The sequence below is a fragment of the Onychostoma macrolepis genome, chromosome 02 (genome assembly GCF_012432095.1).
Source record: "Onychostoma macrolepis isolate SWU-2019 chromosome 02, ASM1243209v1, whole genome shotgun sequence".
Classification (NCBI taxonomy): Eukaryota; Metazoa; Chordata; class Actinopteri; order Cypriniformes; family Cyprinidae; genus Onychostoma; species Onychostoma macrolepis.
This window is the reverse complement of record NC_081156.1, coordinates 13,185,659-13,207,862: the sequence shown is the minus strand read 5'-3', so window position 1 is coordinate 13,207,862 and position 22,204 is coordinate 13,185,659. Positions and strand designations below refer to the sequence as shown.

At 36.1% G+C, this 22,204-nt stretch overlaps 1 long non-coding RNA gene across 1 annotated transcript; it reads right to left on the bottom strand.

The window, feature by feature from the left end:
- Nucleotides 1-15,569: 15,569 nt before the first annotated feature.
- Nucleotides 15,570-21,860, bottom strand: LOC131524580 (uncharacterized). Its single transcript, XR_009267014.1, has 6 exons — nt 20,811-21,860; nt 20,303-20,390; nt 19,888-19,973; nt 19,015-19,042; nt 18,656-18,763; nt 15,570-16,442 (listed from the first exon to the last, which is right to left on the bottom strand). It is a non-coding gene; the product is annotated as an uncharacterized LOC131524580 (long non-coding RNA).
- Nucleotides 21,861-22,204: the final 344 nt, after the last annotated feature.

Sequence of the window (22,204 nt, the reverse complement as noted above, 5' to 3'; positions counted from 1 at the left end):
AGGCATTTCATTATTGAATTCAGTGATGTCAATGTCCAGCTCAGTTCAGTTTAAATAGTATCTGTGCAATCAAATCGACGATATCGCTGGAAATTAAGTGTCCCCAACTAAGCAAGCCAGAGACAACAGCGGCAAGGAACCAAAACTCCATCTGTGACAGAATGGAGAAAAAAACCTTGGGAGAAACCAGGCTTAGTCGGGGGGCCAGTTCTCCTCTGGCCAGACGAACCAGCAGTGCAATTCCAACTGCAGCAAAGTCAGATTGTCTAAATACGGTGATCTCGGAATAAGAAAGAAACAGACCATGCTGCATTTTGGACCATCTAGAGTTTGTTTATTAAGTGTGGAGAACAACCACCCAATAAAGCATTACAATAATCTAACCTTGAGGTCATAAATGCATGAATTAACATTTCTGCATTTGACTTTGAGAGCATAGGTCTCAATTTAGATGTATTTTTAAGATGAAAAAAGGCAATTTTACAATTGCTAGAAACGTGGCTGTTAAAGGAAAGATAGCTATCAAATAGCACACCTAGGTTCCTAACTGATGACGAAGAATTTACAGAGCAGCCATCAAGTGTTAGACAGTGTTCTAAGTTATTACATGTGGGGGTTTTAGGTCTGATAATTAACACCTCTGTTTTTTCAGAATTTAGCAGTAAGAAATTACTCGTCATCCAGTTTTTTATATTGACTATGCATTCCGTTAGTTTTTCAATTTTGTGTGTTTCACTGGGCCACGAAGAAATATAGAGCTGAGTATCATCAGTATAACAGTGAAAGCTAACACCGTGTTTCCTGATGATATTTCCTAAGGGTAACATGTAAAGCATGAAAAGTAACGGCCCTAGTATGAAACTTGTGAGTGTTTACATTCCTCCGCAAGTGCACGTGAGCTAATAATTTACAGAAACTCGCTGATAAAATCACAGAGACAGAACAAAAGCACCCGGACTCTGTTTTAATCATTCTCTGGGACTTTAATAAAGCAAATCTCTCCCGTGAACTGCCAAAATACAGACAGCACATCACATGTCCCACCAGAGACAGTAATATACTGGATCACTGTTACACAGCAATAAAGGCTGCATATCACTCTGTCCCATGGGCAGCTTTGGGGCTCTCTGATCACCGTTTAGTTCATCTCATACCAGCCTACAGGCAGAAACTGAAATCAGCTAAACCTGTATTAAGGACTGTAAAAAGATGGACTAATGAAGCAGAGCGGGATTTACAAGCCTGCTTCCACCTCACTGATTGGACTGTTTTTGAAGCTGCTGCCACCGATCTGGACGAGCTCACAGAGACTGTAACATCATATATCAGTTTCTGTGAGGATATGTGCATTCCTACCAGGACTCATTTAACCTACAACAATGACAAACCATGGTTCGCTGCAAAACTGACAGATTGTTGTATAAACAGGCCAAATACACCCTGGAAAAGGAGATCAGAGTTGCAAAGAGGAATTATTCTGGAAAGCTAAGGAACCAATTCTCTTCCAGTGATCCTGCTTCAGAGTGGAAAGGTCTGAAAGACATCACCAATTAAGCCTTGTTTATACTCGCGCCTGGCTCCGCTTCGTGAGCCTCTGCTGACTGCGCGTGCACCTCCCCAAACGGACAAGGCGTTTATACTTGACGCATTCGCCGTTGAGATATTCTGTGAAACGACAGGGGGCGCACAAACAAAATCGTCCTTTAAATCCGCAGGAAGTAGAAGAGAAGTAGGAATTTTACCAGAATTACGTCAGATTATTCAAGATGACGTCTTACAGTAAAGAATAATGTGAAAAGATATTTGTGTTGACAAATACGAACTACAGTCCCACACTAATTTTACAGAGACTACACACTTGTTTATTGTCCTTTACATTTGTATTTGTATATGTTGCAGCTTTGATAGTTGCTGGACTATTGTTTGTTGATTTAATAACATTTTACATCAAACTTTTCTGTGCATAATGCAGACACATTTCTACATATTGCAGTATAGCTAATGGTATGTGGGTTATTCGACAGTGTTGGAATTACAGGATGTCTTATTTCTTATTCTAACATTTCAAATTAGACCACATTATTAGAGTACAAGTTAGACAAAAATATTGCCACGTTGAGGCTCAAGTAGGTGTAACTGTTCAAATACAAGATTAATGTTATAATGTATATAAATTGAAACCCTACACCCAATTGAAAAAAAGGCTGGGTTAAAAAATAACCCGACCTTAACCCAGCCGCTGGGTAACTATGGGACATGCTGGGTTGTTTATTTAACCCAACCAGTTGGTCAGGTTAACTGTGTTGCTGGGTTAAACATTACCCAAACATTGGGTTATTTGTTGTCTCATTGCCTTGCTACGTATATATTTACCAATATTACTACTAATAATAATAAATAACAATCACAAAGAAATGTAAAATTATTATTTTTCTGTAATACAATTACACAACACAAAAAATGCAACTGTAAATATCAATTTAATGAGTTTTCACATTTCTTTTTAAATTGTTTTTTTGAATGGGTGCTATACTGTTACACATTACACCCAATCCCTACAGACACAAATAAAATGTTTTTTTGTAGATCAGTTTCTTTAAAAAACAAAACTTTGTAAACTAGGTACTGTAGATTCCTATTCTTTGTCAACATTGCAGCATCATAACACTATGAAATTGATTATTGCCACATGAGAATCAGTCCAAACATTGTGCCATTAAACCTAAGCCAAACAAAGAGACCTACAACAGACAATACGTGACAAAATTAAAACGTTACAAGTGGCCAGAAAAAACTGTTTACCTCAAATACTTCACACATGAAGACTAATGTCCATCGATATGATATACTGCATGCTGGAGAAATTCCCAGGAAGGAAGATGTTAGTGTAGCTAACATCAAGCACAAAAAAGGACTTGAAAAAGATAAACAGCCTCAAGCAACAAGTCCGTTTCAATGGCATGGCCCAAAACAATGGCGAAGGTGTGGGATGTCGCCGTCTCGTCACCAAGGCTCAAAATGTACAGGAATGCATCACCATGTTGGTCCCCACCTGTTAATTACACAACACTTAGTCTTGCAACATAACTTACATTTTTACAAGTTATAACATTTAAGTTGACTTAAATAACGTTTAAGTGTATTTTATGGAAATCAGCCAAACCATCTGAGTTTTCTGTGAACTGGGTCTGGTAAAGGTTGCTCAAACTAAATATTTATTGTGCTACTGATTTAGGTTTCTTTCTGCTTACTGGCACTTCTTGGATGTCTACCTAAATTTCATCCAACCAACATGGCATAAATTATGGGGTATTTAAAGCCCCCAGTATATACAGGTGCTGGTCATATAATTAGAATATCATCAAAAAGTTGATTTATTTCACTAATTCCATTCAAAAAGTGAAACTTGTACATTATATTCATTCATTACACACAGACTGATATATTTCAAATGTTTATTTCTTTTAATTTTGATGATTAGAGCTTACAGCTCATGAAAGTAAAAAAATCAGTATCTCAAAATATTAGAATATTTACATTTGAGTTTGAATAAATGACCATCCCTACAGTATAAATTCGGGGTATCTCTTGTTCTTTGAAACCACAATAATGGGGAAGACTGCTGACTTGGCAATGATCCAGAAGACGAACATTGACACCCTCCACAAAGAGGGTAAGTCACAGAAGGTCATTACTGAAAGGTGTGGCTGTTTACAGAGTGCTGTATCAAAGCATATTAAATGCAAAGTTGACTGGAAGGAAGAATTTGGGTAGGAAAAGGTGCACAAGCAACAGGGATGACCGCAAGCTTGAGAATACAGTCAAGCAAAGCTGATTCAAACACTTGGGAGAGCTTCACAAGGAGTGAACTGAAGCTGGAGTCAGTGCATCAAGAGTCGCCACGCTCAGACGTCTTCAGGAAAAGGGCTACCAAGCCACTTCTGAACCAGAGACAACGTCAGAAGCGTCTTACCTGGACTGTGGAGAAAAAGAACTGGACTGATGCTCAGTGGTCCAAAGTCCTCTTTTCAGATTAAAGTAAATTTTACATTTCATTTGGAAATCAAGGTTCCAGAGTCTGAAGGAAGAGTAGAAAGGCACAGAATCCATGTTGCTTGAAGTCCAGTGTGAAGTTTCCACAGTCTGTGATGATTTGGGATGCCATGTCATCTGCTGGTGTTGGTCCACTGTGTTTTCTGATGTCCACAGTCAACGCAGCCATCTACCAGGAAATTTTAGAGCACTTCATGCTTCCTTCTGCTGACAAGCTTTATGGAGATGCTGATTTCATTTTCCAGCAGGACTTGGCACCTGCCCACACTGCCAAAGGTACCAAAAGCTGGTTCAATGACCATAGTGTTACTGTGCTTGATTGGTCAGCAAACTCGCCTGACCATTGTGAAGAGTATTGTGAAGAGGAAGATGAGAGACACCAGACCCAACAATGCAGATGAGCTGAAGGCCACTATCAGAGCAACCTGGGCTTTCATAACACCTGAGCAGTGCCACAGACTGATCGACTCCATGCCATGCCGCATTGCTGCAGTAATTCAGGCAAAAGGAGCCCCAACTAAGTATTGAGTGCTGTACATGCTCATACTTTTCATTTTCATACTGTTCAGTTGGCCAAGATTTCTAAAAATCCTTTCTTTGTATTGGTCTTAAGTAATATTCTAATATTTTGAGATACTGATTTTTGACTTTCATGAGCTGTAAGCTCTAATCATCAAAATTAAAAGAAATAAACATTTGAAATATATCAGTCTGTGTGTAATGAATGAATATAATATACAAGTTTCACTTTTTGAATGGAATTAGTGAAATAAATAAACTTTTTGATGATATTCTAATTATATGACCAGTACCTGTATATATAGTACTGTGCAAAAGTTTTAGGCCACTAGTATTTTAGCCAGCTAAATAAAAAAAATAGTTTTAAGTCAGTTATTTCTATATTTTGCTGTAATGTGTCTGTAGGAAATATCAGTTTACATTTCCAAACATTCATTTTGCAATTAATTGTAATAATCCAGTGACATTTTTGTTTGATCTGATCATCATCCAGTCTGTCTGGATTGGAATGACATGAAGAAACAGAATAAACTGAGACAGACTAAATCCAGAACAACTGTGGCAACATCTCCAAAATGCTTCAACCCAGCTAACAAATTTATGTTCTGAGAACGTTTTTGTAACGTTCTGTTTTGGTTGTGGGAACGTTATTTGGAATGTTCCAAAAATGTGGAAATGTCCAGTTTGTTTAACATTGCTAAAACGTTATTTGATGGTTAGCATAACGTTCCTACAACGTTCTTGCAACCTAAATTTCACTAAAATATAACGTTCTATGAACGTTTATTTGGAACATTCCAAGAACGTTATAATGTCCAGTTTGCTTAACGTTCCTACAACGTTATTTTTTGTTAGCATAACGTTCCTACAACGTTCTTGCAACCTAAATTTCACTAAAAATATAACGTTCTATGAACGTTTATTTGGAACATTCCAAGAACGTTAAAATGTCCAGTTTGCTTAACTTTCCTACAACGTTATTTTTTGTTAGCATAACGTTCCTACAACGTTCTTGCAACCTAAATTTCACTTAAAAATATAACGTTCTATGAACGTTTATTTGGAACATTCCAAGAACGTTAAAATGTCCAGTTTGCTTAACGTTCCTACAATGTTATTTTTTTGTTAGCATAACGTTCCTACAACGTTCTTGCAACCTAAATTGCACTAAAAATATAACGTTCTATGAACGTTTATTTGGAACATTCCAAGAACGTTAAAATGTCCAGTTTGCTTAACGTTCCTAGAACATTATTTTATGGTTAGCATAATGTTCCTGCAACCTAAATTTCATTTAAAAATATAACGTTCTATGAACTTTTATTTGGAACATTCCAAGAACGTTAAAATGTCCAGTTTGCTTAACATTGCTAGAACGTTATTTTATGGTTAGCATAACTTTCCTGCAATGTTCTTGCAACCTAATTTTCATTAAAAATATAATGTTCTATTAACGTTTATTTGGAACATTCCAAGAACGTCAAAATGTCCAGTTTGCCTAACGTTGCTGGAACATTATTTTATGGTTAGCATAATGTTCCTACAACTTTATTTCCACCTACATTTTCTTAAAAATACTACATCCTAAAAACATTTATTTGGAACATTACAAAGTTTAGTTTAATAAAATGTCATTTTAAGATTAGCAGTATTGCAACATTCGCTTTCAACATCATTTTTATTAACACAACCTTCCAGATACGAGCAAGTATATAATTACATGTGCATTTCAACAGGTATCTGAATTATTAAAGATAAATCACTTTCAAAAAGTTCATTAACACATTGAACAAATTGGTGAAATTTGCATATCATGTAAAATAATAATAATAATAATAATAATATGTAGTTTAATATTTATGACAATGAACTATAACTTCACAGCTAAATATAAACTATCGTACTAACATTTAATAATTGAGAACTTCTATATGAATTAATTGACCTAATTTATTCATCTTGATAGGTATACACATGCGCACTACTGGAAATACGTCATAATAGGGTAGTTAAGTCAACTGCAATTTCCATTTTATACCAATTTGAAACAGGAAAAATCCCTTCAAATATAGTTAACTCCGACAGCGCGGGTTTAGGACTCCGCTGCCGAGCATACATCTGGCGAATCTCCACTCCCTGGCAAATAAATCAGACGAACTACGACTCCTCACCCGCACAAACAAGGACTTTTTAAACTCCGCTGCGCTTTGCTTCACGGAAACCTGGCTGAACGGAGCCATCCCGGACAGCACGCTTCATCTAACGGGCTTCCAGCTGTTCAGAGCAGACCGCGTCTCACCGAGTCCTCGGGGAAAACGAGAGGCGGTGGATTATGTTTTTATATCAACGAAGGATGGTGTACAGACGTGACAGTTTTCAAGAAGATGTGCTGCCCAAATTTGGAAGCTCTCTTTATTAACGGCAAGCCTTTTTATTCACCGCGGGAGTTTTCCTCGTTTATTCTGGTGAGTGTGTACATTCCTCCTGACGCGCGCGTGAGCGCGGCGCTAGAACTGCTGGCCGATCAAATCACTCACACAGAGCAGCGTTATCCGGACTCTTTCATTATCATTCTCAGTGATTTTAATAAAGCTAATCTCACCCGTGAACTGCCTAAATATAGACAGCACATCACATGCCCCACCAGAGACAGAAATATACTGGACCACTGCTACACTGTCTTAAAGGATGCATATCACTCTGTTCCCCGTGCAGCGCTGGGACTCTCTAATCACTGTTTGATTCATCTTCTACCAGCCTACAGGCAGAAACTCAAATCTGCTAAGCCTGTAGTAAAAACTGTAAAGAGATGGACTTCTGAAGCAGAGCAGGTTTTACAGGCCTGCTTCGAATTTACTGATTGGAGTGTTTTTGAGGCTGCAGCTACTGATCTGGACGAGCTTACTGACACCGTGACGTCCTACATCAGTTTCTGTGAGGACATGTGTGTACCCACCAGGACTTATTTAACAATGACAAACCTTGGTTCAGTGCAAAACTCAAACAGCTTTGCCAGGCTAAAGAGGACGCCTACAGGAGTGAGGACAAAGCCTTGTACAAACAGGCCAAATACACACTGAATAGGGAGATAAGAGTGGCAAAATTAAACTACTCTGGAAAGCTAAAAAAACAGCTTTCAAGCAATGATTCTACATCAGTGTGGAAAGGCCTGAAAGCCATCACCCGCTACAAGACCCCATCCCCCAGCACTGAGGCCAATCAACAACTGGCTGAAGACCTGAACGAGTTCTACTGCAGGTTTGAAAAGACTGGTCTGACACCCCACACCTGCTCCGACCGTCTCACAGCACAGCCATCCACACCCTCACCCTCCCTCCCCCCTACTGTTTCTCAGCCTGTACTCAAGATCTGTGAAGATGACGTATGCAAAGTCTTCAGAAAGCAGAAGATAAGGAAAGCCAAAGGCCCAGACGGTGTCTCTCCAGCCTGCCTCAAAGCCTGTGCTGTCCAGCTATCATCCATCTTCACATTGATCTTCAACAGATCACTGGAGCTGTGTGAAGTCCCCTCCTGCTTCAAACGCTCCACCATCATCCCTGTACCCAAGAAACCAAAAATCACAGGACTTAATGACTACAGACCTGTTGCCTTAACATCTGTGGTCATGAAGTCATTTGAGAGACTGGTGTTGGCCCACCTGAAGGACATTACTGGACCCATGCTGGACCCCCTACAGTTTGCTTACCGAGTAAACAGATCTGTGGATGATGCAGTTAATATGGGACTGCACTACATCCTGCAACATCTGGACAAACCAGGGACTTATGCAAAGATCTTGTTTGTGGACTTCAGCTCCGCTTTCAACACCATCATCCCGGACACCCTTCAGAACAAACTGACAGCTCTCTGTACCCACCTCCATCTGTCAGTGGATCACCAGCTTCCTGACAGACAGGCAGCAGCTTATGAGGCTGCGTTCTCTCCCCACTACTCTTCTCCCTCTACACAAATGACTGCACCTCTAAAGACCCCTCTGTCAAACTCCTGAAGTTTGCAGACGACACCACAGTCATCGGCATCATCCAGGACGGTGACGAGTCTGCTTACAGACAAGAGGTTGAGCAGCTGGCTGTCTGGTGCAGTCACAACAACCTGGAGCTGAACACGCTCAAAACTATGGAGATGATAGTGGACTTCAGGAGAAACCCCCCTCCTCTCCCCCCACTCACCATCATGAGTCATTCAGGTTCCTGGGCACAACCATCTCTCAGGACCTGAAGTGGGACACTCAAATTGACTCCATCGTGAAAAAGGTCCAGCAGAGGTTGTACTTCCTTTGTCAGCTGAAAAAGTTCAACCTGCCACAGGAGCTGCTGAAACAGTTTTATTCAGCTGTTATTGAGTCGGTTCTGTGCTCCTCTATAACTGTCTGGTTTGGGTCAGCCAGCAAATCAGATTTAAGAAGACTTCAACGGACTGTTAGGACAGCAGAAAAGATCATTGGTGTGCACCTGCCCAGCCTTCAGGACTTGTACAACTCCAGAGAGAAGAAACGGGCAGGTAACATCTAAGACCCCTCTCACCCCGGACACAACCTGTTTGCACTTCTCCCTTCTGGCAGACGCTACAGATCTCTGTGCACTAGAACATCTAGGCATAAAAACAGTTTTTTCCCCCATGCCATCTCCAGCTTAAATAGCTAACACATGGATCATTACCTGTGTTCTGTAATTCATTCTGTAATCCATTCTCCATCTTTAATTATTGCCTCTTTCTCAAGTATTATGTAAATACATATACATATCTGTTTATTTATACAGCTGTATATAGAGTAAATAATGCACAAATCTGTACATAAACCTACTGTTCCAGATTCATACTTATTATTATTATCTATTGTTCAGTCTTACTATTTAAATGTTTTTTCTGTTCTCATGTTAGATGTGTATGTATGTATGTACCAGGAGCACCTTAAAAAAAAAACCACAACAAATTCCTCATGTGTTTGCGCACACCTGGCGAATAAAGCTAATTCTGATTCTGATTCTGATAAAACAGGTAAGATTAATAGGTAAATTCTAGTAGGTGTTTCTGGGTAGGGATGCTAGCACTGACCCATTAACTGACAGTAAGAATTTTCACTAGTAACACATCAGTTAAATTGTTAAAGAATAATTTGTAATGCGAAAAAACAAGTTACACGGAAGTTGTTAGTTAATCCTTTAAATTTTACAGGTATTCAGAAACAAGATAAATAACAGAAGGTATAAGTAGCTTTTTTATTATGTGTCAAAGCCTAAACTATAAACTTTTTGAAGCTTGAAAATAAAGACTGTCTAGACTTCCAATGGAAAGACAAAAATGATGAATGAACATCAAACATAAAAACATTTGTTTGAAGATGAATGAAGTTCATTCAAAATGAATTTGGAACAACACGAGGGTGAGTAAACCATGACAGAATTATTATTTTTTTTTTAACTATACTCTTAGCTAAAATTTTAAAATGTTGCCAAGTAAATATAAAGTTGTCCTGACATGTGTCCTACCTTGTGTATCTTGAAACAATCTGCAGAGACTACTTTTCAGATAGTAGTAGATCTGCCAGGATCATAACTTGAATGGCTGATGCCATTATTGTCCCTGAAGACAAAACACAAAATTAGAGAAATTTAACTCACAATTAAGCAACATTTATTGACAGCTTATTTTTATGAATCATAACAAGGCAATTTTTAACCACTACAAACCTAGCATTAGCAATTACCTGACATCTTTATAAGAAAACAAAGCAACTTTAGGATAAGGGAAAGTAGAAGTTTTTTTTCCCCATCTATATTAGTTAAGTATATAAATGTATAACTATAAATCAGAACTTAAGACTTCACTGGTATTTTTCTGAAGCAACACAAAATACCAAAAGACTTTGACGGAATGATAGACAAACTGAAATTTAAGATGTTATTCACTCTGCCAATTCAGTCTGAATCAAATTGGTGGCACACTACATTACATCAAACATGACTGGTCTTTAGATGTCATTCTTGTGGGATGTTAGTTTGTTATTTTTCATCTGTATTGTGTAACGTTATTCACGATTTGATCACTCTTTAAGTTTAAATTTCAATCTAATATTCACAAAACAAAAGTATACTATTGCTTCAGAAGACTTAACATTTGTGCTGCTGGTCATTTCTGGTCATCATTACATCTGCATTAATAGCAATTCATCAAAATATAAAAACTGAACAATGATGAATTTAAATAACTGTTTATAAGGTGACAAATTACATCTTGTACAACACTAAAGCCCATCAATTTGTTTAATGTGAATTCTACTTACTTCATTTTAGGCCCATATTAGTATCAGCCGTCTTGTTGCAAATGACATCATACCACCCCTCAGCTGCCTTTGCACTGAAAAGATTGATTTCAAAAGCATGACAACAATTTGTTAGTATGAATTTTAAGAAAGACAACATGAGGAGCAAATAACTGTGTAAAATGTTAACTAAGGTTAACAAACCAGCCATTATAAATGCTCCTCAGCCCCTTTGTTCACTGCGTTCGGCGGATTTAGTAAACTTGATCAGCATCACATGGATATTCTAGATGAAACTGACAAAGCGGATAATAAATAATGATTAACTAAAAGTTTAAACGTATTGTAATACAGGGAATATGTCTTTGCTTTACCTTGCTTTGAATGTTTGGAAATGTAAACTGATATTTCCTACTGACACACTACAGTAAAAGATAGAAATAACTGACTTAAAACCATTTTTAACTGTTGAAAATACTAGTGGCCTAAAACTTTTGCACAATAGGGTACAACGGGGCTAAAGGCGCACCGGGGTAAAAGGCACCTTTGATATTATTTTCATCTAAACCACTAGATGGCACAAAAACATAGCGTAGCACTTTGCAAAACATTCGCTTTTCAACATGCACGATTTTATTTGTCTGATCTTTGACGCGATCACACGCAGCAGTGCAAAGTTGATTCTGTGCTTACTTGATCTTATATTTTATGTTTTTTAAAATATTGTAGATTTAAGTAGCAAATGAGAATCGCTAAAAATAATGCATATATTTTGAGACAAAGGCCTTCTTTAAGATTTTCAGTTTTGCTTAAGATAATTAAAGCAACAGTTTTTAAATAAAGAAAGAATATGTAAAGGTATGGTATTTGGGGTAAAAAGCGCCTCTGCTGTTGGGGCTAAAGGCGCAGTAACTAACATGATAATTAATAGATGGCTGACTTTTCCATTTGTTCATATGACATGGTTAGATTCAGATGGTAAATATCATATATTATTTTGTTATAAATATCATATATATTATGTATGTGTCTATATTAAAGATAATCACAATGTTTAAAATGAAACCATCATATTTAAAAACATGATATTTATCATATAATAAAATATCATTTGTTGTTAGCTACTACTGTAAATATATTTTCAATTATTATTGAATCTCCTTCAATACTTTCAGAATCTTTACTTATTAAAAGGACTTTATTTCTGTATTTTAAAATATATTTTTTATATTAACATATTTTAATGACAGTAGGCCTATATTTATTGAACACCTTTTTTTTTTTTTTTTTTAATTAAGCAGAAAACAGAACAAACTTTGCTAAAGTGATTGTTTTTAACAAGTATTAACTTAGACATTATAAAAAAACAACAACATTATTTTAGCTGAAGTATTTGTATCAATACTGTGTGCCCCATGTGTGGGGTAAAAGGCCCCCTTTGTCACCTCATACATTTATAAGATTTTTAAACAAAATAAACAACTTGAATGATTTATTTTCACACAAAATCTGTTGCTCCATTAATGTTCGATACAACATATATATTTTTTCGGCAATTATACATTTTAATTGCGCAGTGCACTGAATACCACATTTTTTCTTAAGGTGGGCCTTTAGCCCCATTGTACCCTACTGTGTATAGAGTAGAAAAAGTAAAAGAAACTTACAGGTTGTACGTCAAATGAATGACTTCCAGGATTCTGGTTGTGGGTCTGAAGACCTTTCCTCTGTTCTTGTATATTGATTGGGGAAGCAGAGTGGGCAGGACTTTGAAAGCACTCTCCCTTTCAGCATCTAAACCATAAGAATAATACAGTGCAAACTGTGAAACTGATGTGAAAAGATGTTAGTGATGTTAATGATGTTCTGGCAGAGGTGCTGCTGTGTACACTCACAGAAAACAATGTGCTCAAATTTTAAAGATGTGGGACAGCTCCTGTAATATCGCCTTGACTATCGACATCAGCTCTCAGCGATATCTCTGACTATCGTCAATACACTATACTATCGTCTATCTGCACAACCCCACTAACAATTTTACCATTTCAAATTTCTGTAAACGAAACCATAAAATCTAAATTATTTCTTACCATGCCAAGTTTTTCTAGAAGCCCGGGCAACTCCTTCAAGATTTCTGGGATGCTTGTAGACCCATTGCTGCGAATCCACCATCTCAAATTTTTTTGGGAGGCAAAACAAATTCTGTAAAATAAGGATGAAAAACTGGGTTAAAAGCTAGCAAAACCATACAGTATGCCAGCCTTTCTAACAGTAACATATAAAGAACACATTACATGCCCTGCGTCCCAATGTGCATACTATCCACCCTATCTGCCCTAAATAGTATTGAAAATTACTACTATCACATGGAATTTAGGATGGATAGTATGCACATTGGGACGCAGGCAATGTTCCCTCTAATTTTTTTTGTTGCTGAGCAAAACTTTTCTCTATTGGGCGGACATTTCAGCCACCTGAGCAAAAACATTCTTTAAACCAGACTTGTACAGCGCGCACACAAAAAAGTGTGTAACTTAACTTTAATGTGCTATTTATATTTGATTTGACTATTTCATCCGCAACCATTGAAGTATTCGGTTTCTACAGCGACTCATTTGGCGCACACCATTCTCTTTCTATGAAACCTGTACACCGCATTCACCGGCTCTAACGCTATAGCGGCACCAGCTCTATAGCGGTTTACCAGAGCATTGCAATTTTCGTTTTAACTAGAGTATAATCAAATGGCTTTCCCAACTCATTTTAGCGTGTGCGCGGCACATTATTTCTATGCTCGGCTGCGGTGAAAGAAGTGCGCGGCCGCGCGCAGGCGAAGCTTAGAGGGAACATTGGACGCAGGCCTCTCTAACTTACTGTTAACCTGGATAAACTTGTCGTCTTCTTCTTTGGTGTTTATTGGCGGTTGGCAACCTAGCTTATTGGCGCATTACCGCCACCACCTGGAATGGAGTATGGATCATGATATTTGCTTTTATACTAAATATAAATGAACATAAAAACCAAGCAAAACAAATAAACAAACTGGAAAATGAACCATAATAAATAAACAAAAAAACAATCAAAACGCTATATTCTTTTATATAATTTACTTTCTTTCACAAATTTAATAATATCATCATATATCTTACTAGCTGTTTCCCTTAATAAGCCTGATAAAGTAAAGTCATGATGTTTTACTTTCTTCAATGATAGAATATGGATAAACTTGTGTTCTGATTAAAGCAACAAAAGCATTCACTAAAACAGAGGAAGAAGGACCTCAAACACCATGAGAGATTAAGTCTAACTTTAGACAACATTTTAAGTAAAATATTTAAGAATATTACATACCATTTAAGAATAATATTACATACCTGCAATATTGTGGTTTAACGTTAAGGGTAGCTAATGCAGCTAACGTTACCTGAGGAAAAAAGAGCGCGAAAAAAAGTTATTGTTGGATTCGGCACGTCGCAGACATTTACTTGGAGAAAAAAAAAGACCTTAAAAGATAAATTTTAGTACGAAAAGATATAATTATGACAAAACATTACAAAGCCACACAGAACACAGACAGTAAGTTAACTGAACTTACCCCTGTATTTCTGACCTAACGATAGTTCATACCTTTTCCATGAGGTGTTAAACGCACGCACGCACACACACAACTAATATATAGCCTATATTTATAACTTTTATACAACGATAAAGAGATTGCTGAGGCCTTTTTTGTCAACAAAAATGTAGGCGGCTAACGTTACTTCATTCACAGAATGAACAATGAACCCCAGCTAACAATTTTTGGTTCCCAGAAAGTTCCCTATTGGTTAGCCAGGAAAGTTTTCTTAACGTAAATAGAACGTTCCCTTTAGGTTAGGGGAACGTTCTAGGAAAGAAAGTTCTCTTAAGGTTCCCAGAACGTTCTCCTAACCTCTTTACTCCGATACCGCTGCTGTCAGTAATCATCCAGCACTCCCGTCCCGAGTAGAGTATAAGCGGCATGAAAGACGGACAGATATGGACCTCAATAATCAGTACTATATGTCTTGTTTCAAACTATTGTTTAATCATTTAAAGATAATCAGAGCACATTTAACCATAAGGAGCATTGAATGAGACTGAATTATCCGTTAATATAAGATTTCTTTATTATAACTACCGTGTACCATATAATAACCCAGATCTTACGTTTCTTAAGCACCAAATAACAACCCAGCTAACAAAAATACGTAACTGTTACGTAACCGCAACGTAATCTGGTGACCAAAGTTACGTCGTGGCAACCGGAAAAGTGAAAGGTGCGTATACGTCGCCACAACGTAACTTTGTGACGTCGCCAGTTCGTAACTGCGACGTCGTGGCAACGTTGCGGATCAATAGTTGTGTGCTGGTAATCAGCTGGTAATTTGTTTATAATTATTTATTTTCTATGGGCGGACATGCAGTAGTTTAACCTAATTTATGTCCTCATATGCCCAAACTAATTTAAAGGCTTTTTCAACTGCTGTGAATGATGAATAGACTCAAAATGAATTCAGCATTTATTAATCTTAGTTAATGTTAATTTCAGCATTTACTAATGCATTATTAAAATCACAAGTTGTGTTTGTTAACATTAATGCACTGTGAACTAACATGAATAAACAATGAACAACTGTATTTTCATTAAGTAACATTAACAAAGATTAATAAATAGTGTAATAAATGCATTGTTCATTGTTTGTTCATGTTAGTTAATACATTAACTAATGTTAACAAATGACACCTTATTGTAAAGTGTTACCAACAAAAGTAGACTGTATAAACATCATTTTTCAAAACAATAAATCTTTAAAATATTGAAAATGTTTATAAAACATAACAATGACCAATTATAGCCACATTAGAACATATTTCACCCAAAAATGTAAATTATGTCATTAATTACTTACCCTCATGTCGCTCCAAACCCATAAGACCCTTTTGTGCAGAACACAAATGAAGATATTTTTAACAGATGCCATGTGTACGCATAAAAACAGCAATAACAAAAATAGTATGTCTTTATTCACAAATCTCCAAAGCATTTTCACAAAAGCACCATGAGATGGCCAGCTCTCATGCCAACCCAACAGTGATGCATCATGGTGCTCTCGTGAACATGTTATTTTGTAAATAAAAATGCAAAGTTTTTTGTGCACACAAAACATTCATATCACTTCATAAATTGAGGTTAAACAACTGGAGTCACATGGGTTTACTTTAATGATGTATTTACTACCTTTCTGAGGCTTGAAAGTGGTAGTTGCATAAACTGTGAAATGGAGGGGCAGAAATTTCTCAGATTTCATTAAAAAGATATACATTTATGTTTCAAAGATGAACAAAAGTCTTACAGGTTCGGAACGGCATGTAGGTGAGTGATGAGAATTTTTGGTTTAACTAAGACATGAGGTAGATCTGTTTCCTCAGGCGCACCGGTAGATCTCTGCCTGATCTCTGATCTTCTGGTTCTTCTGCTCCTTCCACCATCACAATCCTGGATTATTGAGCCACAACAGAAGTTTCCACTTTGAATGCTTTAGCCTGGCGGTTTTTTCACCAGCATCTAAATTGAGAAAGAAAACAATAACCAAAATGTAAATGTAAAAATAATAATAATAAAAAAACAATGGTTGTCCAAAATGTTAAAGTATACACGGGTTTTCCCTACTGTTTGGGCATTTCCACCTCAGGGCACAAAAGAGTGGGGACTCACAGGATAAGAACAATTTTCTAGAATTTTCAACACAGTTTTTGGTCACTTCCTATACAGGGCTCCAGACTGCAACCAAATGGTTGCATTTTGTGACCGTTTTTTCTGCCGGTGCGACTAAATTTTGTGAGCAATCACACTAGCATGACCACTACGTTGCCCCACCTCATAAGCGCTGCTATTTCTGTTGCATATGAGAAACATCAAGCGAAACAAAAGCTAGTGAAACCGCGCTACTCGTTTGAGCTGTGCAGCACGGACCATTTATCAGCTCGGATCAGCGCAGAGCAATCAAACTTCTCCGAGCTCAGAACAGGTTTACTCAGGAAGCAGTGTTGATTTCGCGACACTGTTACTGCACAGTGCTGCAAGATCCAGTGAGAAGCATTCAAATTCTGCATAGAAATCTGTTATAAACAGGTCAAACAACGCTGACATATAACCAGAAGTAGTAACGCTAACTATAACCGTGGTGTTGTGGCAGAAATAGTTGAATTTCATTACATTATGCATTTTAGGGTTTGTACAACCTTTTGAGAGAGAAATTCAAGCACATTTAAGTATTTCACAACTATTTACAGCACTTTAAAACTTTAAAAAGCATACAATTAAAATGTTATTTTTAAAGGAATGACCAAAATATAGTTTGTGGTAAACAAACACTTGTAAAATAAAAAAAAATAAAAAAAGGGGCATCAAATTACCACTATAACCAGTAGATGGTGGCAGAGGAACACTTATAGGCTTATTAGTTATTCATTTGTACTTTTTACTTTATATTTTGAAATTATAAAATCACTATTATAAAATGTTAAATCATCAAGAAATCAAATTTTGTAAAATATTTGCTCTTTTTTGTGTATGAAGTAAGAAAAGTCACAAAGTGCACTGAAAAACAAACTCCTCTGACTGAATCACACAAAGCAAGAGAGCTCCTTTTATAATCACTGAAGTTGTTGGTCAGTTCCATATAATACTACAAACAAATAATGGTACATTTAATAAGAGTAGAATATGTTAATTTTCTATATAAAACTTACATTTTGCACGTTACTGTTGTTAATAAAAGTAAATTTTGTGCTTCCCAATTCAAACTCAGTGCTTTACTGTCAAATGTGCATTACCAAGAAATAAATGTGTAATATTACTAGTAACTACACTTATTAACGCAAAATTATAATAATTTTATGATTTAATTATCTTTATTTTTAATACCCCACACACCACCCCAGCTTTACCAAATCTGCTTCTGGCTCCACCATCTGTAGAACTCAGTGGCGCTGGTGCCACTGCTCTAAAAAGTTAGTCTGGAGCCCTGCTATATACAGGTGCATCTCAATAAATTAGAATGTTGTGGAAAAGTTCATTTATTTCAGTAATTCAACTCAAATTGTGAAACTCGTGTATTAAATAATTAAATGCACATAGACTGAAGTAGTTTAAGTCTTTGGTTGCAATATGCATTGCAAATGTGGTACAATTAAAATTACTATGCAAGTACAAAAAAAAGTCAGCTGCTGAAATGTTAAAAGGATAGTACACAAGAACCGTACCGAAACGGTGACTCTAAAATGGTTATACAAACCAAACCAAATATAAATACTGAAAATGTGTTTGACATTAAAAAAAAAAAAAAAACTTACACAGCAAAAGATGCAGTGACCTGTGGCTGAATGGCCTTTGGTTTTATTTAGCTGTGATTGACACACAAACAAAAGGGGAAAAAAGATAATAGCATCGTTGAATATGAGTCAAATATTGCATATTTTTTTAGGGAGCAAACTAAATTTTGTGACTGAGACAGCCCTTAACCACTGACTACTGAGCAAGGGACCTGAGTGATTGACACCCAGAGTTTAGGTCCACACCTGATCACACTCACCTGTTTGTGACTTTATAGTTAGTAAAACTGAAAAACTTGATTAGTTTGTTCAGGTGCACTGCACTATGTTTGAGCAAAACTCTGCATGTAAGTGGACCTTGAGAGACAATGTTGAGATCTCCTGCAATCTATTCTGAACATGACAATTCAGAGAGGCAGGATGACTTCTAGATAGATGACTTACAACACTGGTGTCCAGTCCTGGGCATGGAGGACCAACCTTCTGCAGAGTTTCTGGTGATCCTTGATCAGCTGCTCAGGTCTGCTTAATTGGGGTTGGAGCTAAACCAAACTAAAAAAAGAGAAAGAAGACAACCAATTAATATGTTAATTTGATGTTAAAAAGTTAAAGAAAGATAAAGTTAAAAATTTTGATTCATAAATATGCACAACATCTGAAAATGCACAAAGATGAGAAGAAAGCAATGTGTTTAATGAGAACTTTCAACTTTCACTGAAAAATAAGAAGCAATATTAAGTCACAGATGCATTTTATTTATTCTTGTTATTCTTATTCTTATTCTTGAAATAAGTTATAATTACCTTTTGGTTTATTGATGATTTTCAGTCTCTGAAATAGAAACGTTCTATCAGTTATGGATGGCATCATACATACATCATATGTAACGATATTTAATAAGATTTCTAACACCGTGTCTACACTGGACGGCGCAACAAAATACAATATAACCTATTATTATATGATGTTGTCTACACTGGATGCAGTGCGGCACGACACAACAAATCCCTGACAGTAATCTGATGCCTCGTTCTATTTATGACATACTGACAAAAAGTTCAAATGATTTTTAACAGTCACTTTGTCGCATCCATTGTAGACATGGTGTGAGAGCGTGAAGCTTGGAGATAGAGAATGGGAATCTAAGGCACTGTGCATTGCATTATGGGTATACAATACAAATCACCAGAGGAAAAAATGACTATTTACGTTAATATTTTTAAAAGCTTCTTGCATTTTATTAGAATAAATGAATTAATATTCAAATCACTTGTGTTATTAAAGTTTGTGGTCAGTTTATGTTTTTGAAATAAGTCTCTTATGTTCACCAAGAAAACTGCCTTTATTTGATCATAAATAAAAACAGTAATGTTGTGAAATATTATTATTTAAAATAACTGTTTTCTATATGAATATATTGTAAAATGTAATTTATTCTTGTTTTCAAAGCATGATTTCTGAAGGATCATGTGACACTGAAGACTGTAGATTCAGCTTTGATCACTTTTTAAAACATACTGAGATAGGAAATTGTTATTAAAAAATGGTAATTTTAAAATATTACTGTTTTACTGTATTTTAATCAAATAAATGCAGCAGTGGTGAGCAAAAAATACTAATACATGACAAATCTGACCCTTAAACTTTAGGTAGTGTATATTTGAGGTATTACTTACTAGACAGAGGGTTCATAATGTCTAGAGATGTTCTTCGACAGGAGATACGCTCTAACTCTTGTGCACGGCCGTCAGCATGGAAGAATCTAGGAACATAAACAATCTGTCACAATGCCAGGTTTATTTAAAATATAGCAGAGGTGAAATGCAGAAAAGAAAAATAATAATTTACAGAATGTACAATTTAATAACAGAATGTACATTTTTAGGTTTACTTATTTAGTAATGCTCTTACAGTGTTATTTATGTTTGGACATCAAAGCCCTTTTAAAATAACTAACAAGCAAACAAACAAACAAACGCGCACACACACACACACACACACTCACATATATATATATATATATATATATATATATATAATTTTGCAAAAGAAAATTACAGATGCTTGGTGATATAGGCGATATCAGATCACCTGTGATGTGTATTTCTCTGTCAGCAGCTCCCTTCAGAAATGTTAAAATCAGGAACTTCTGTGTAATAGAGGGTTTTTTCTGACGCTTCTGAAATCACAGAACAAGTGGTATCAATATGTGTTTAACATGAAAGATCAAAACCTGTTTTCAGTTTCAGCACATTTTCACGCTCCATGTAAGTGACGTATCCGATTAACTGTACAGTGCATACTTTTAGTTTAAATTAATTAACGTTAGCTTACTTCATCCGTTGACAAACTGCCAGCATAATCATATCTACACATAAGATTACATTAAAAGCCCAAACTTTCATAAACAAGAGCTCAAGTCTATAGTTAACGTTATCTCTTATAGTTAGCTCACGGTTGAGATGCTAACGGACTTTTTCTGAAGACACTAAACCATTTCTGTAAAGTAAATATTCAACGGAAGCGTGTCATTTACGTGAAAGAAAGTGTCAGGAACGCTTGTATGTACTATTTGTGTAATTTTAGAGACTAAACTTACCTGAAATTAGTAAAAACAACAGTGAAAGACGAAGTTGCTGCTTGACAGTTGAGCTGCCGCCCCGTTTCCATGGTGACTTCCTCCACTCCAGTTCAGCTCGCGCGCCCATTAAAGCACGTAGAAGTCACGCAGAATTATACGTAAATAATATAATATAATAGCTTTAGAAATGGTAAACGTGGTGTAGAAACAACATTGAAAAAACATTCATTAAAAACTAGGGCATAGGAATTAATTTTTTCGTACACATATTTACACATGTATCGTGAGGAACAATTTTTTAACTTTGTTTTATGTATTTTTAAAATATATTTTCAAAATATATTTCAACATATTTAACAGTGCTGTATGGGTGTAATTGATGTGAATTTATTAATAGGGCTATACAAAGGCATATTAAAAGCAATCGTCCATATTCTGACTTGGTGAAAAGAAACACATTTTATAAGAAGGAACGTTCAATCTTGTGTCTGAAGTTAGTTTAATCACACTTTTTAAATAGCATTATGGTAATCAGAGAGCATAAAGAACGTACAAAAATTATGGTAATGAAATTACGTGCATACAACGTTGCAGTTACGTTGCCACTAAGTCATGAAGTTACCAATATATTACGATTAGAGTACCTCTCTGGGACGTTCTTGGTTATCCTGTTACGTTAGGAGGACGTACTGCCGACGTTGCCAGTTGGTAAGTCATGAAATTACCAAAAATTACCAATAGGTTACGTAACAGTTACGTCGTGTGTTAGCTGACTTCAACAAAATATTGGGTTTTAAGAATGCGAATTTTATTTTTACAGACATTAAAAATTAATAACATTTATTTGACTTTAATATTACATTCATTTCTTACCACTGAATTTTCTCTTTTGGACCGTAATCAAAAACTTGGTTATTATCATGTTCTCTTCAATTACTTGTCAAATCTCCCTGAAATCACAATATTTACTCTCGAATATTTAATAATTATAAGTAATTATTCAGTAAAGAGATCAATAAACGAGTGTTAGTCAGTCAGTAAAACAAAATGACCGTTAATTTTTAAATGCGAGTGCGCGGCTTTATATGGAACACAGGAGAAAAGCACGTGCTGGGGAAGCGCGTGCTGGACGCGCGTGCAGATCAGAGGCGGCTGTTAAGAAACATACAAACAAACCCAGTGTTTATGCTTTTCAGACTATGCTCAACCTCAGCTTAATTTCAGCTATAAAATTGGAATTATATTATCACTATAATGCGATTTGACTACTTTGATGTCTACACTTTATTAAAAGCTTATTTCAGACATGAAATTCTGCAAAAATAGTTTGTTTATGATTTAAAAAAATACACATTTCAGCATTAGACTAATCCCAAAAATCTGCAAAGTTTTAACTAGTTTACATGGTTATG